This window comes from Schistocerca gregaria, chromosome X (assembly GCF_023897955.1).
Source record: "Schistocerca gregaria isolate iqSchGreg1 chromosome X, iqSchGreg1.2, whole genome shotgun sequence".
NCBI classification, from domain to species: domain Eukaryota; kingdom Metazoa; phylum Arthropoda; class Insecta; order Orthoptera; family Acrididae; genus Schistocerca; species Schistocerca gregaria.
The window spans coordinates 487933308-487946446 of NC_064931.1; the positions used below are offsets into that span (position 1 = coordinate 487933308).

The window sequence follows — 13139 nt, forward strand, 5'->3', positions numbered from 1 at the left end:
ATTTAATTATAGTAGTGCTGATTTCATCATAATAAATCTCTTTCAGTGAGGTAGGTTATAGTTGAATTTTGTCAAACTTCTGCGGAAATGCATTTTTTAAATATTTTAAGTTGTCTGCTAAGGAACTATGCAAACCTTTAAGCTGTCTGCTACTGAAAGGAAAAAGTTTTTGAAAGTGTCTGCAATTTTTGAGGCATCTCTAATCAACTCATTATTTACATTTAACATCATTTCCTCATTTGCCTGATTAGTTTTTCCTGTTTCACTTTTTGCTAAGTTCCATATAGTTTTTATCTTGTTATTACAGGCATTTATTTTTTCTTGAAAATAAATACATTTTGAGGTTCTGATTACTTTGTTTAGAATTTTACAATATAATTTGTTATGTGACTTAGCTCTGTAGTCATCATTTTCCCTTGACATTAAGTACAGTCTTCTCTTTGTTTTGCAAGATACTTTTATTCCATTTGTTAGCCAAGGTTTTGAAACATTTAATCTATTTGCTTTGATTACTTTCTTAGGGCAGCAGTATTCAATGTGACTATTTTTCATTTATCCCGGGTGAATTGTATACATCTTTCCAGTTTGTATTCTTCAAACAGCTTTTTATACCTTCAATTCCTGTTTCATTTATTATTCGTATAATTTCCCACTTCCTGTTATTAGTTGAATCAGATCCCACTATATTAAATGTAAGCAACTGGGCATCATGATCTGAAAGGTCATTAAATATTGGATTTATACTACGATTTGCTAATGTGGAAGTATCTATGAAAATGTTATCAATAGCAGTGCTGCTGGTACCCGTAACCCTGGTTGGGAACTGTACTAAGGGAATCAGATTATAAGAAGTGGTAAGATACTAGTATGGATTTTGAGTAAGGGAATCAGATTATAAGAAGTGGTAAGATACTAGTATGGATTTTGAGTAACTATCCTCCAGAAAATTTAAATTAAAATTCCTTCCTAGTGCCACAGAAAAGGTTAAATCGTGGGTAAAGTAGGTAGCAGACTATGGTTTATTGGTAGAATACTAGGGAAATGCAGTCAGTCTACAGAAGAGGTTACTTACAAATCACTACTACTAGAATACTGCTGAACTGTATGTAACCTGTACCAAATAGGACTAACAGAGGATACTGACTGCATACAGAGAAGGGTTGCATGAATGGTCCTAGGTTTGTTTGACCTGTGGCAGTGAGACACAGAAATACTGAAGAAACTGAACTGATGTACACTGGAAGACACACACAAACTATCCAGAGCAAGTCTATTTACAATGTTTCAGGAGCCATCTTTAAGTGATGAATTGAGAAATATACTACGACCCCTTACATATCACTCCCATACGGATCACAATGACAAGAGTGGATTAATTACAGAACACATGGAGCCATTTAAACAATCATCTTCCTGTACTCCCTATGTGAATGGGATGGGAAGAAGCCCTAATAAGTGGTACAATGGAAAGAATCATCTGCAACACGCTTCACAGTGTGTTTGCAAAGTTTTAAGTGTAGATGTAGGTGTAAGGATTTCATAAAACTATTAAACAAAAATATTTCTGTAAACACACTAGAAACAGATTGTACTACTACTACTACTACTACTATCATCATCATTTCACCCTACTTTGGGTATGTTAAATCAGTTTTTAATGTTCTGTGCCTTTCAATTATCCCACTATTGGTTCATTCTTTCTGATCTTGCTTTCCTTTCTTTTTCAGAGATTTGAATTGTTTGTTTGGTTTTCATTTTGACTTGGAACTTCTCTTTCTTGCTTGCCTTTTTTTCTCTCCCCCCCCCTTCCCCCCACTTTTCCTCCACAAGCATATTTTCTGTGATTTGTAGTTCTCCAAGTCGTCCTCCATTTCCTTACACCAATTTTTTTTTTGTGTAAGTAGACAACTTTTCCTTTTTTATCTATTTGAGTTCATTCTGAAGATGTGTGTATAAAAATCAATTCTCCTTTTCCTCACTACAGCTGAAAATTTTTTGGTACTTTGGTAAAGGGTTTCATACTTGATTTCAATCAGTTCATTGTTGTGGAACATGGGGCCAAGGATTTTTTTAAATATCTTCCTTTCTTTGATTTCTGACATTTCAACTGGGCCATGGTTTGTGTCTGACTATGTTTCAGCTGCATACAGGGCTTCCAGTTTGATTACTGTATTGTGTTGTCTTATTTTTGCATTCAATGACAAGGAATTTTTGTTATATGTGTTTTTGGTGAGTTGAAAGGCCAGTTCAAATTTACTTATTCTAGATTCATTGCCTTTTTCTCATAGGCATTCCAGCTGATCCATTCTCCAAGATATTTGAATTCTTTGATGATTTCAATTTTTTGTTCTCCCACTTTAAAATATTTTGGTGTTTTTTTATGTTTGTCGTTATCATGGTCTTTTCAAATTAGATTATGAGACACCTATTTGTTCAGCTTGTTTTTGTAGTTTGAGGGTCTGTTCTTTGGCTTCTTCTCAGGTCTTGGCTAATTACGGCCATCATCTGCAAAGGCTAGATAATTGACTTTGATGCTTTTGTTTTTTGTTCTTAGTCAGATTCCATTATGGATCTTCATGTTCCACTCTCAGATTACTTTTTCTACGGCACAGTTAAATAGCAGTGGAGAGAGTCCATCTCTTTGTCATACAACAATTTTAACCACAAAAGGGTTGGAGACTTTTCCCAGGGATCTGACTTTGAAGTATGTGTTTGTTATGTGTTTCTCTGATTAAAATTGAGATTTTGTTGTCTAGGTTTAATTCTTTTATTAAAGAGATGAGAGATCCCCAGTCTACTGATTCGCATGCTTTCTGAAAGTCAATTAAAGTGATAACATATGTTTTTGCTCTTGGTTTTTGGTAGGGCATAAGGTCTTTAAGGTTTAGGATTTCTTCTGAGCAGGATTTCCCTTTCCTGAAACCTGCTTGGTATTCTCCAAGTTGATGGTCTAACTGCAGTTCTGCCCTGTTTAGTAGGACTTCAGAGAATATCTTGTATGTTACATCTAGGAATGAGATCCCTCTGCAGTTGTTGGGATCTATTTTGGACCCTTTCTTATGGAATGGGTGGATGAGAGCTGTCTTCCATTCATATGGGATTCTTTCCTTTGCCCAGATTTCTTCAAAGATGTTTCAGAGAGAGTCTATGGCATTTTTGTTGACATTTCTATAAAGTTCAGCTGTGATTTGGTTTCCTCCCAAGGCTTTACAGTTTTTAGGATTTGAGATGACTGACTGTAGTTTCTCAGTGGAGGGTGGTTCAGATTTAGGACTGGTTATTGTTGAGATCCATTTTTTCTATGGGTTCTTTACAGTTAAGGAGGTTTCTGAAATACTCTGCCAATATTTTGCAATTATCCCTGTTGTTGTGAGCAGTATTTCCATTTTTGTTTTGGAGCTGTAGAGTCAGTGAACTGTATTTGGTGTTTTTTTTTCTTAAAGCAAGTTATTTGTGTTGTTTTTGGTGAAGTCCCCATTGACCTGAAAGAGGAGGTGGTCTTATTGGGCTTCTTTTATTCTTTTGATTTTTTCATCACTAATTTTATATTCAAGAAGTTTTGTCTGTTCTGTTCACTCTTCTGTGACTTTCACTGTTGCCATGCTTTTCTTCTTAGTTCAAGCAGTCTATCACATTCTTCTGTCCACCAGGCATAGTTTATGACTTTGATTACGGGAGCTAATTGTTCGGCTCTACTTATTAGGCTTTCTTCCATTTCATCCCAGTTTTGATTTTGTGTGTCTTTAGTTGTGAGGGGAAACTCATTGGAGTGTTATCTTTTCTGGATCATATTTGCTTCTTTTGGGGTCAATGGTTCCCTTTTTCCTTTTAGGGATGATTTTGAGTTCTATTTTAGAAAGGTAATGATCAGGATCTAGAGTGGCTGCTCTGAGGATTTTGACATTTCGTATTTCTTTATGGAAATTCAGTTTGATTGTCATGTGATCAAGCTGGAATTCATCTACGTGTGGGTTTGGTGAGACCCGTGTTTCTTGTTTTCAAGGTAGCTTTTTAAAGGCTGTAGATATCAGAATCATGTTGTGTGCTTGGCATAATTCTATCAGTCTGATGTCATTTTGGTTGGTTCTGTTACATGTCAGGCAGTCTCCAGAAATTTGTTTGCATTTCTTCTCCTTCCCTACCTAGGTGCTGAAGCATCCCAAAAGTAGGGCATTGTTTTTTTCTGGGATTTTCTGCACACCATCACTGAACTCCTCCCAAAAACATTCCACCTTTCATTTGTCCTTTCGACTGTCATATTTACAGGGCATGTGCATTCCTGATGGTATATACTTATTAGCAGACTTGAAGGTAAGTTGGAGAGCCTTTTGGATTGAGATTCAAAGTTGATAATGGAGTCCAAAATATTTTTGTCTATTACGAAGTCAGTTCCAAGATGCAGTCTGTTTTTCATAATTTGTTTTGCCTACCTTTACTTTGTATATTCTGAAGCCTCCAGAATAAAAACTGTTTTCATCTACAAATCTGGTTTTTTGTACTGCTGTTATGAGAATTTTGTGCTCTTGAGGGTGTCTGTAAGGTGTTTTAATTTTCTAATTTTTAGAAGAGAATTTGTATTGAAAGTAGCAATGTAACTTGGCTTCCTATACTTAATCATGGCTGATATTCCAAGACACTCCCAATAGCCTCTCAAATTCTGCAGGCTCCACAGAATCCAACTGTCAACTCACACACTTTGTTCCACATCACACTCTTCAGTGATTGGTAATATCATGTGTGGAGTGGCTCCTATTGTTAGAACAACTGGTTTAAAACCATGGTTGTTAGCCCTGGAGATTTTCCTCGGCCACTCCCCCCCCCCCCCCCCCCCCCCAACCATGGGGACAGATGCTGACCAAAGTCTGTCAAATCTGGGGACAGTCGTCTTTGGATTTTGATTTTTGTGTTTGTCCATGAGTTGTACTTTATTTCCCACCAGCCATGTATATCTGGAGAGCCTTACTCTATCCATCACGTAGGGATGCACCCGGTATGAGAACAGATTGTACTAATAAAATATTTTTTTTCTCTAATTATGTCAGAGTGCTTTTAGAAAAGAGATTTCAATGATTTCATGCCCCCCCCCCCCCCCTCAAGTGATCAAGATTTTTTCCCCCTCTCACTGCTATTCCTAAAATGTAGATTCAATGTGCATGACTGTTGCCAATCAATCAAAACTGTTCAAACACACCTTTTTTTTCCTTCTTCAACGGTGTTAGAGCTATCTGGCTGCCTAATCAGTATAGAATGTAGTACAACATTTCCAATGTAGTTTACCTACACCATTATCATGTTTCAAGCTCTTACAAAATTTTACATTATTTAAGCCAAAACCGTAACTTCTTGTTTGTGCAAAAATAAATTTTGGTATCAGTCTTCACAAATGAATTGGCTAGTTTTCAAACTCCCCCTAGACACAGTATAAAAACAGGCTTTTGTTATGGACTTTCTTTGCCTCTTGCGGTAGTTCTGAGACACTCATTTTTTTGTGTGCTGTACTTGTAATGGATAACCACTTTTATATCTCTGGACACACAGCCAACAGCACAGAAAATAATTACGACATTTTAAACATTTGAAGCAGCAAGAAGAATCCTGATCCTTTGGAGGAAACTGAACTTTACTAACACTTCCAACCTACCTCAAAATGCCTATTGAAAAACTGATTTACTGAAATCTTTTTGCAATCTTACAAAGACATTTAAGAACAATAGTAAAATTGATTACTTTGTAACAGCTTATTCTATTGTGCATCTTTGACATGTATTCTGTGATTGCTTTCACGAAAAGAAAAACTACATACATATATAACAGTTTAAGTGATATGCTGATAAAGGGGGAGAAAAAGGGGATGGGGAGCTGTGAATATTTGTCGTAGGTGTACTTGCAGTTGTACATATAAATGTCATTAAAGTATCTTTTAGACTTATTTGTTACACAAGTAATAATTTAGAAGTTTTTTGATAATAGTTATAAAAGTAGGCAACAGTCAAAGTAAAAGAATGTTCTGACTGTGAACGCACCAGAAGATGAACCACAGGGTCAGAAGGCATTGTGCATTAGAACATTTTGCCAACTATTTATCAGGTCCTGGTTGTTATCAGTTATGAGCTACCTAGTACGAAGAAAGTTTGCACACAAGGTCACTTATGTATGTTTAGGTCATTTGACATCAAATTCATTAGGACCCCTGTTAAAGCAATCTGAGATGAATGTGTTTAAAACTGGTAAAACTAAAAGCTCATAAAATACAAACTCACTTAGAACTGCAAACTTACACTCCTCCATTTTCCACACACCCACCTAACCACTTATACCCAATCAGACAGAATGTAAAACTGTCAACACTGTCAATTTTAAAATACATTATTAACATCCTAATTGTACTATAGAATAACAGGAAAAATAGTAAAGCACAAACAAGGACTGTGTGGTTTTTTGGTGTTATTTCTTTTTAAGGAAGTAAACTCCTGGATGAGGTAATTACCCTGACAACACATTAAAACCTTCTCCCACATAATGTAAGGAGCAAGTCAAACACTTAATGAAATTTTAAATGTCTTACCATGTTCCTCTCATCATTCATTAAAATAGAGGACAGATCAGTTTGTAAACTAGCCTTTGTTCAATTGTTTGAATATAAAATACATTTATAAAATATGGCATACTGAAATCTGTACAGCACAAGTATTACACAATGGTGGGTCCTCTCACCAGAGGAGGAAACCACGTGCTACATGCCAATCTGTTGTGAATTGAACATGACTTCATCACACTTCAGTGGAACAGGTGGTGGTACACCATAGCCAAATAGCTATAGCATGCAGGGTGTACAGCACTGTGGCTAGCACATCCACTAACTCATTTCCTAAATTCCCAAGTGCCCCTTGTACCCAGCAGACTGACAGCCAATTCAAGGCTTTGTAAGTGGAGAAAAGAGGCATTATTCTTTGTACCATAATTTCTTGAGTATAAAGGAATATGTTTTCACCACTGCCTAAGAAGAAAACAGACATCATTCTCCTCTTGAAAGATTGAGATATTTGTACTGAGACAGGTGCAATCCCATTTTTTGTTTGTGATCCCTGCCATGTTGTGTGAGGCCTGCTTTTAGCAAGACAGCCATTGACGCTTCAAAAAGGCAACCATAAAATTGGTGTCTGCTGCAGGTTCAATATTACTCCCCTTCATACCTACAAAATTCCATGATATTCTAAAATAAATTACAGAAGCAAATATCTGCTACATTAATCATCCTTTTAAACTGCTTTTAGTGAGTAGATAACAGAACAATTGATGCTGTACGATGCAGTATAAGCCTAGCCCACTCTTTTACCTGCTCTATACTGCCTGTAGTCTAATACTTTATAGTTATTGTGGCAGACATCATTTCCAAGATACCCATACATTACATACATGTAAAATTTTCCACAAGGTTCACTTTGTTGCCACATTTCTATAAGCCTCGACCACTACCTCAAATATTTGCGCCAATAACCACATCATCTGAACACAGTTTCAGAATGGTAGATGATAATTTGTTCAATTTACATTTCGGCCGTTTTCTAAAATTGCAAACTGCATGAAGACCGAAATTGCTACGCAAAGGCAACAGAAACAGGTTTCTGTGCAATTGAAGGGATCAAGGAACAATAATGAGAAATGTTAAGACCGTAAATATGCTAGAAACAACTGAGATAAATGTAGACACTTAGCTTGGTGGAAGTCAAAGTATTATACTACGTCATTGCAGATACTTCTTTAAGGAATGGTGTAACGAATAACAAGTTTCCAGGATGATTTACAATAAACATTAGCAATGGGCATAAAGATGGCAAACTGTGAAGAAATGTAGATTCTAAATGGCTGCACATTGTGACCATTTCTGACATGCTGCATTCTTGTCGATGAAAAAAGTAATGTCAGTAGTATGGAGCATACGATGTGGTGCTTCTCTGTGGCAACTGATCCCTCTCATTCCACAGAGGACGCTGATAGTATTTATTTCTCAGCACAGTACTACTGTAGAGTAAAGTCCTCTTACCGACTTTGAAGATAGGGCTATGTCTTATTTTTATTTGTCTTACACAGAATCATTTTCCTTCTTGCCCATTAAAAACATCAGAGCAGGAACTATATAATCAACAGGCTTCATACATTTTGTAGTACCCCTTCTATAGAAACTACCCTTTCCACATTGAAAGGGAGGCATCATTAAGCCAGTTGTTAGTAAAATAGTTTATTATGAATGGTTTTCTCTTCTCTTGATGTATGAACCCTATTATCTAATGTGTTATGTAAAGATATAGGGTTTAAGATGGTGTCTGAAAAAAAATCAAGTTAGCACACATCACACAAAGTTATCAGAGGTTAAGGTCATATAAAGAGGCATAAATCCTGGACGTGGCTGGGAATGATATGTATGGCTTTAGAATTTTTAGGCTCACAGACCTGTAGTGTCAAGTCTTCTCCAATGCATGTATAGAACTTGTCATTTGTGAGCTGTAACTAAGAGCTCAAGCTGCTCCTATCAGTTTTTTCAGCTGCTGCTCAGTTACTATAAAGAATGTGGTACTCTGAAGAATGAGGAAAAGATATTGGAAGTGGAATTTTTCTTTAAGGCTGGCAGTGGAAAAGCACCTCAAGGGAATCCTACCAAGACATACCTATCTTCCAGAGTTCTTAGGAGGTTCCTTGAGCTTTCAAACATCAGCCCTGCTGAAAAGTTAGAGTTCCACCCTTGTGGGTCTACCATGTAGCCTCCATTGTTCATTGCATTCCTGGGGTTAGCCAGTAGTGCAGATGTGTTGGTAGTGGCTCAATTGCTGCCTGTAATTTTGGTACGGTGCATGTGTGGCAGACAGTAACCATCACTGTACAAGGATATATGCTGACCTGTTGGAATATAGGTGACAGAAGACTGTGAAGAAGAACAACGATGAGTGACGTCAAACCGTTACTTGTCTAACTTCTTGTGTTTTTAGCTGTTCAGTCTCATCTCATCTGTACCATTTTTTTTTCTTTATTGTGTGTCACTGGTCAGAAGTAATATACTATTCTGCCAATGATGGGAGCTGTTACTTGTTGTTCAGGCTTCTTACTTCTCAAGTTTATCAATAATTTCTCTTCCGCCATGATAGTTCATTGTATTTTCATTGAGTGTAAAAATAGAGGGGGCACCATAGGTGGCTTTGTGAGTTCTCAGGAGTGAAATATATCATCTGAGACAGTGAACATGAGCTGCATTCAGTGCTGTTTGAATCAACACGACACTACAGGAGGTATTTAGCAGGTAAAAGAGTGGGCTGGGCTAGGCTAGGCTTGTATTGCAACACACAGCATCAATTGTTCTGTTATCTACTCACTGAAAGGAGTTCAAAAGGATGAGTAATGTAGCAAATATTTGCTTCTGTAATTTATTTTAGAACATCATGGTATTTTATGGGTATGAAGGGGAGTAATATTGATCCTGCTGGCAGACACTAATTTTATGGTTGCCTGTTTGAAGGGTTTATGGCTGTCTTGCTAAAAGCAGGCCTCACACGACACACCAGGGATCACAAACAAAATCTGGAAAATAAGGTTGCACCTGTCTCAGTACATGGGTTTTACTGGGAGACACCTGCATCAGCACAACAATATTCATACATACATACATACATACATACATACACGTACATAGAATTATCAGAATAATTTACATTTCTAGGAACATTTGACAATCACTTTTTTGGTTAAAATTACATTATGACACTGCAGATTTGTAATCCAGAAATGCTATAAAATTTCTTGTAGCTGTTATGCAAAATTCTTCCATTTAGAAAGGGACAAGTGGATCTCTAACATGACTAGAAGACTGGGCTCATGCATTCCAAGAGCCTTTTCGGCAGAGTCTACTATTTGTGTGCCAGGCATTGGATACATTAATTGGAGTTTAATTAACTGCCGAGTATATGCAATAAGAACCTACAACCATTTTAGAAAGTGTTCTTCACACTTTTCAAAAGATGTGCAATAAACCTCTGCACAGTTTTATCCCCAGGGCAAAATATTGTAAACCAGCACAGCACACTATATGAGCATTGCTCTTAAGTATATAATATAGAGCATTGTAATTTGGTAAAATTAACAAGAGCTACCTGTCTACAGATTTACCTCATGGAAGGTAAAGTGAACACACTGTATCCCTATATGCAATACACATTGCAATAAAATGACAATTTTACACTCTCAGTATCATTCATGGATGCTGAATGGAAAGTACGGCACTCAGTATAGCTCCACAATTGCCACATCTCCTCTCAACTTTACTGATGCAATTTTTAAGTGAGATGTATGTATGAAAGGTATGAAAATGCGATACGTTTCTTGACTTGCCATGCAATGGGACCTCTCAATACTAACAATAAGCTTTTTTTTTTGATACATGCCTTTCTTTAGCTTGACTCATTCTGACTGACTAAACCTGTGAACTTTACAGCTCTTCTTAGATATTTCCCTCTCTCTCTCTATTTAACCTAACTCATTGCCAGACACATCTAAATAAATTAGAAATAAAAAAAAAATCTCACTAAACAGTAAAAGTGTCAAGTCACTGACAGGCACATGGTTAGGGGAGGAGTGAGGGGGGAGGGGGGGTGTTGGGGAAGCACGGCTGATGGCTTGGAATGAGGCGGCAGGTGCGTAAGAGGACACAAGGTTACTGGAACTGGTGTGTTCATGCAATCTACACCGATGATGACATGGTGGAGTCGATTGGAAAGGGGTGACCAAACAGAGGAAGGGGAGAGTGTTGGGAGAGGGTGTCTGTGCAGGATGCTAGCGGAGAATAAGCCAGGATGACTGAGGGAATGACAGATGTGTTGTAGGTATAACACCTATCTTTGTAGCTCAGAAAAGCTGGTGCTGGGGGAGGGGGGATTCAGATGGCATAGGTTGTGAGGCACACACTAAAACTGAGCAAGCTACATCTTCCCAGTGACCATTCATTCTGGTGGATAGGTGGTTTGTGGTCATACCCACACAAAATGCTGTGAAGAAAGTGCAGCAGATCTGGTATACATCATGGCTGCTTTCACAGGTGGACCTGCCTCTGATGGGATAGGATAAACCTATGACGGGACAAGAGTAGGATGTGCTAGTTGCATAAATCTGGCAAGTCTTTCACCTGGGTCCTCCACAGGCATATGACCCCTGTGGCAAAGGGTTGGGAGTGGAAGTGGCATATGGATGGACTATGGTGGTGTGTAGGATAGGCTGGTGGTAGAATACCATCTTAGCAGAGGTGGGAAGTACAGTAGGTAGGGTGCCCCACATTTCTGATTTCTGGGCACAATGATAGATAGTCAAAACATGGTAAAGGACATGGTTCAGTGGCTTCAGTCCAGAATGATACTGGGTGATGAGACCAGAAGGTAAGGGTGGGTGGGCAGGATCCTCTGCAGCTGGTTCTTTGGGTTGATGATAGGATTACAGGTGTGTGAGGATATGGTGCATGAAATCTGTTTGAAGGGTAGGTTTGAGAGACAGTGCCTCTATGTGACGGCCTTTGTGAGTCCTTTCACATACTGGGCAAGGGAATTCTTGTCATTGCAGGTAGACCATCCACAGGTGGCCAAGTTGTATGGGAGTAATTTTTTGGTGCGGAAGGGATGACAGCTGTCAAAATGTACTTACTGATGGTAGTTAGTGGACTTGATATTGACAGAGGTATGGATGGAGACATCAGAGAGGTGGAAGTGGACATCCAGGAAGATCATGTGAAGTGTATGGGAGAAATGCTGTTGAAACTGTAGAAGAATGAAGATGGGTTCAGTTACGTTGACACGTACAAGCATTACAGCACAATCATCATACTATCACACATTTGCTGCAACAGCAGTATGGACTGCTTTTACTCTAGTGGGGTTTCCAGCAAGACTGGAAAGAGGAAAATCTCAAATCTGCAAGATGTATATAGCTAAAGGAACACCTCTAGCCATGTTACAAATACATGACAAAATTTATACTATGTACCTGGATCAGAATAACAAAGTGATTGACAACAAAGTACAAGTGAGTGTGGAAAGAGGCGATGATGTCAGTTTGCCAGTGCAATTGCCCACAGTATGGAAACAGTCAGCTGATGCAATAGGACATACTGCCTTCAGCACATAAATTCCCAGGGTTTGCGCAGAGTATTCTGCTCACACTAAACAGTAGTACAGACTTCTGGCACAAAGATGTGATGTGACAGTCACATTAAAACTGTAAGTGATATGACAGTTGTGAATGGTCAACATAATGAAGACTAATAAAGTAGTAAGTATATGCTACTAGCAGTATATGAACATATTAACAGCAATGCAATGAAGGATTATTTTTATATAGTATGAGAACACGGAGAAAAACATTCCACCTGGTATGTATTTGGCACTGATATGAATTAATTCACATTTTAAATAGATCTGCAGAGAATTTTTGTTCATAAGGCATTTTCAAGTAGTTTTTAGTGTGTACTTTGTTCAAATAAATAAACTGGAAAACCAAACTGTCATAAAAATGTTATTTTTTTTTACCCTGCTGAAACTTATCCAAAGCTGGCGAAATATAATAGAAAGTGTGATGTTTCATTTTCAACAGTTCAGAAATGTTGTTGTTGTTGTTGTTGTTGTTGTTGTTGTTGTCGTCGTCTTCAGTCCTGAGACTGGTTTGATGCAACTCTCCATGATACTCTATCCTGTGCAAGCTCCTTCATCTCCCAGTACCTACTGCAACCTAATTTCTTCTGAATCTGCTTAGTGTATTCATCTCTTGGTCTCCCTCTACGATTTTTACCCTCCACACTGCCCTCCAATACTAAATTGGTGATCCCTTGATGCCTCAGATTATGTCCTACCAACCGACCCCTTCTTCTGGTCAAGTTTGTGGCACAAACTTCTCTTCTCGCCAATCCTATTCAATACTTCCTCATTAGTTATGTGATCTACCCATCTAATCTTCAGCATTCTTCTGTAGCACCACATTTCGAAAGCTTCTATTCTCTTCTTGTCCAAATTATTTATCGTCCATGTTTCACTTCCATACATGGCTACACTCCATACAAATACTTTCAGAAACGCCTTCCTGATACATAAATCTATATTCAATGTTAACAAATG

At 37.9% G+C, this 13139-nt stretch overlaps 1 protein-coding gene across 4 annotated transcripts in view; it reads right to left on the bottom strand.

Moving 5' to 3' along the window:
• The window catches only part of LOC126298102 (alpha-1,3-mannosyl-glycoprotein 2-beta-N-acetylglucosaminyltransferase), an 86893-nt gene that overhangs the window by 54340 nt on the left and 19414 nt on the right, over nucleotides 1–13139 (bottom strand). The window lies entirely within an intron of this gene.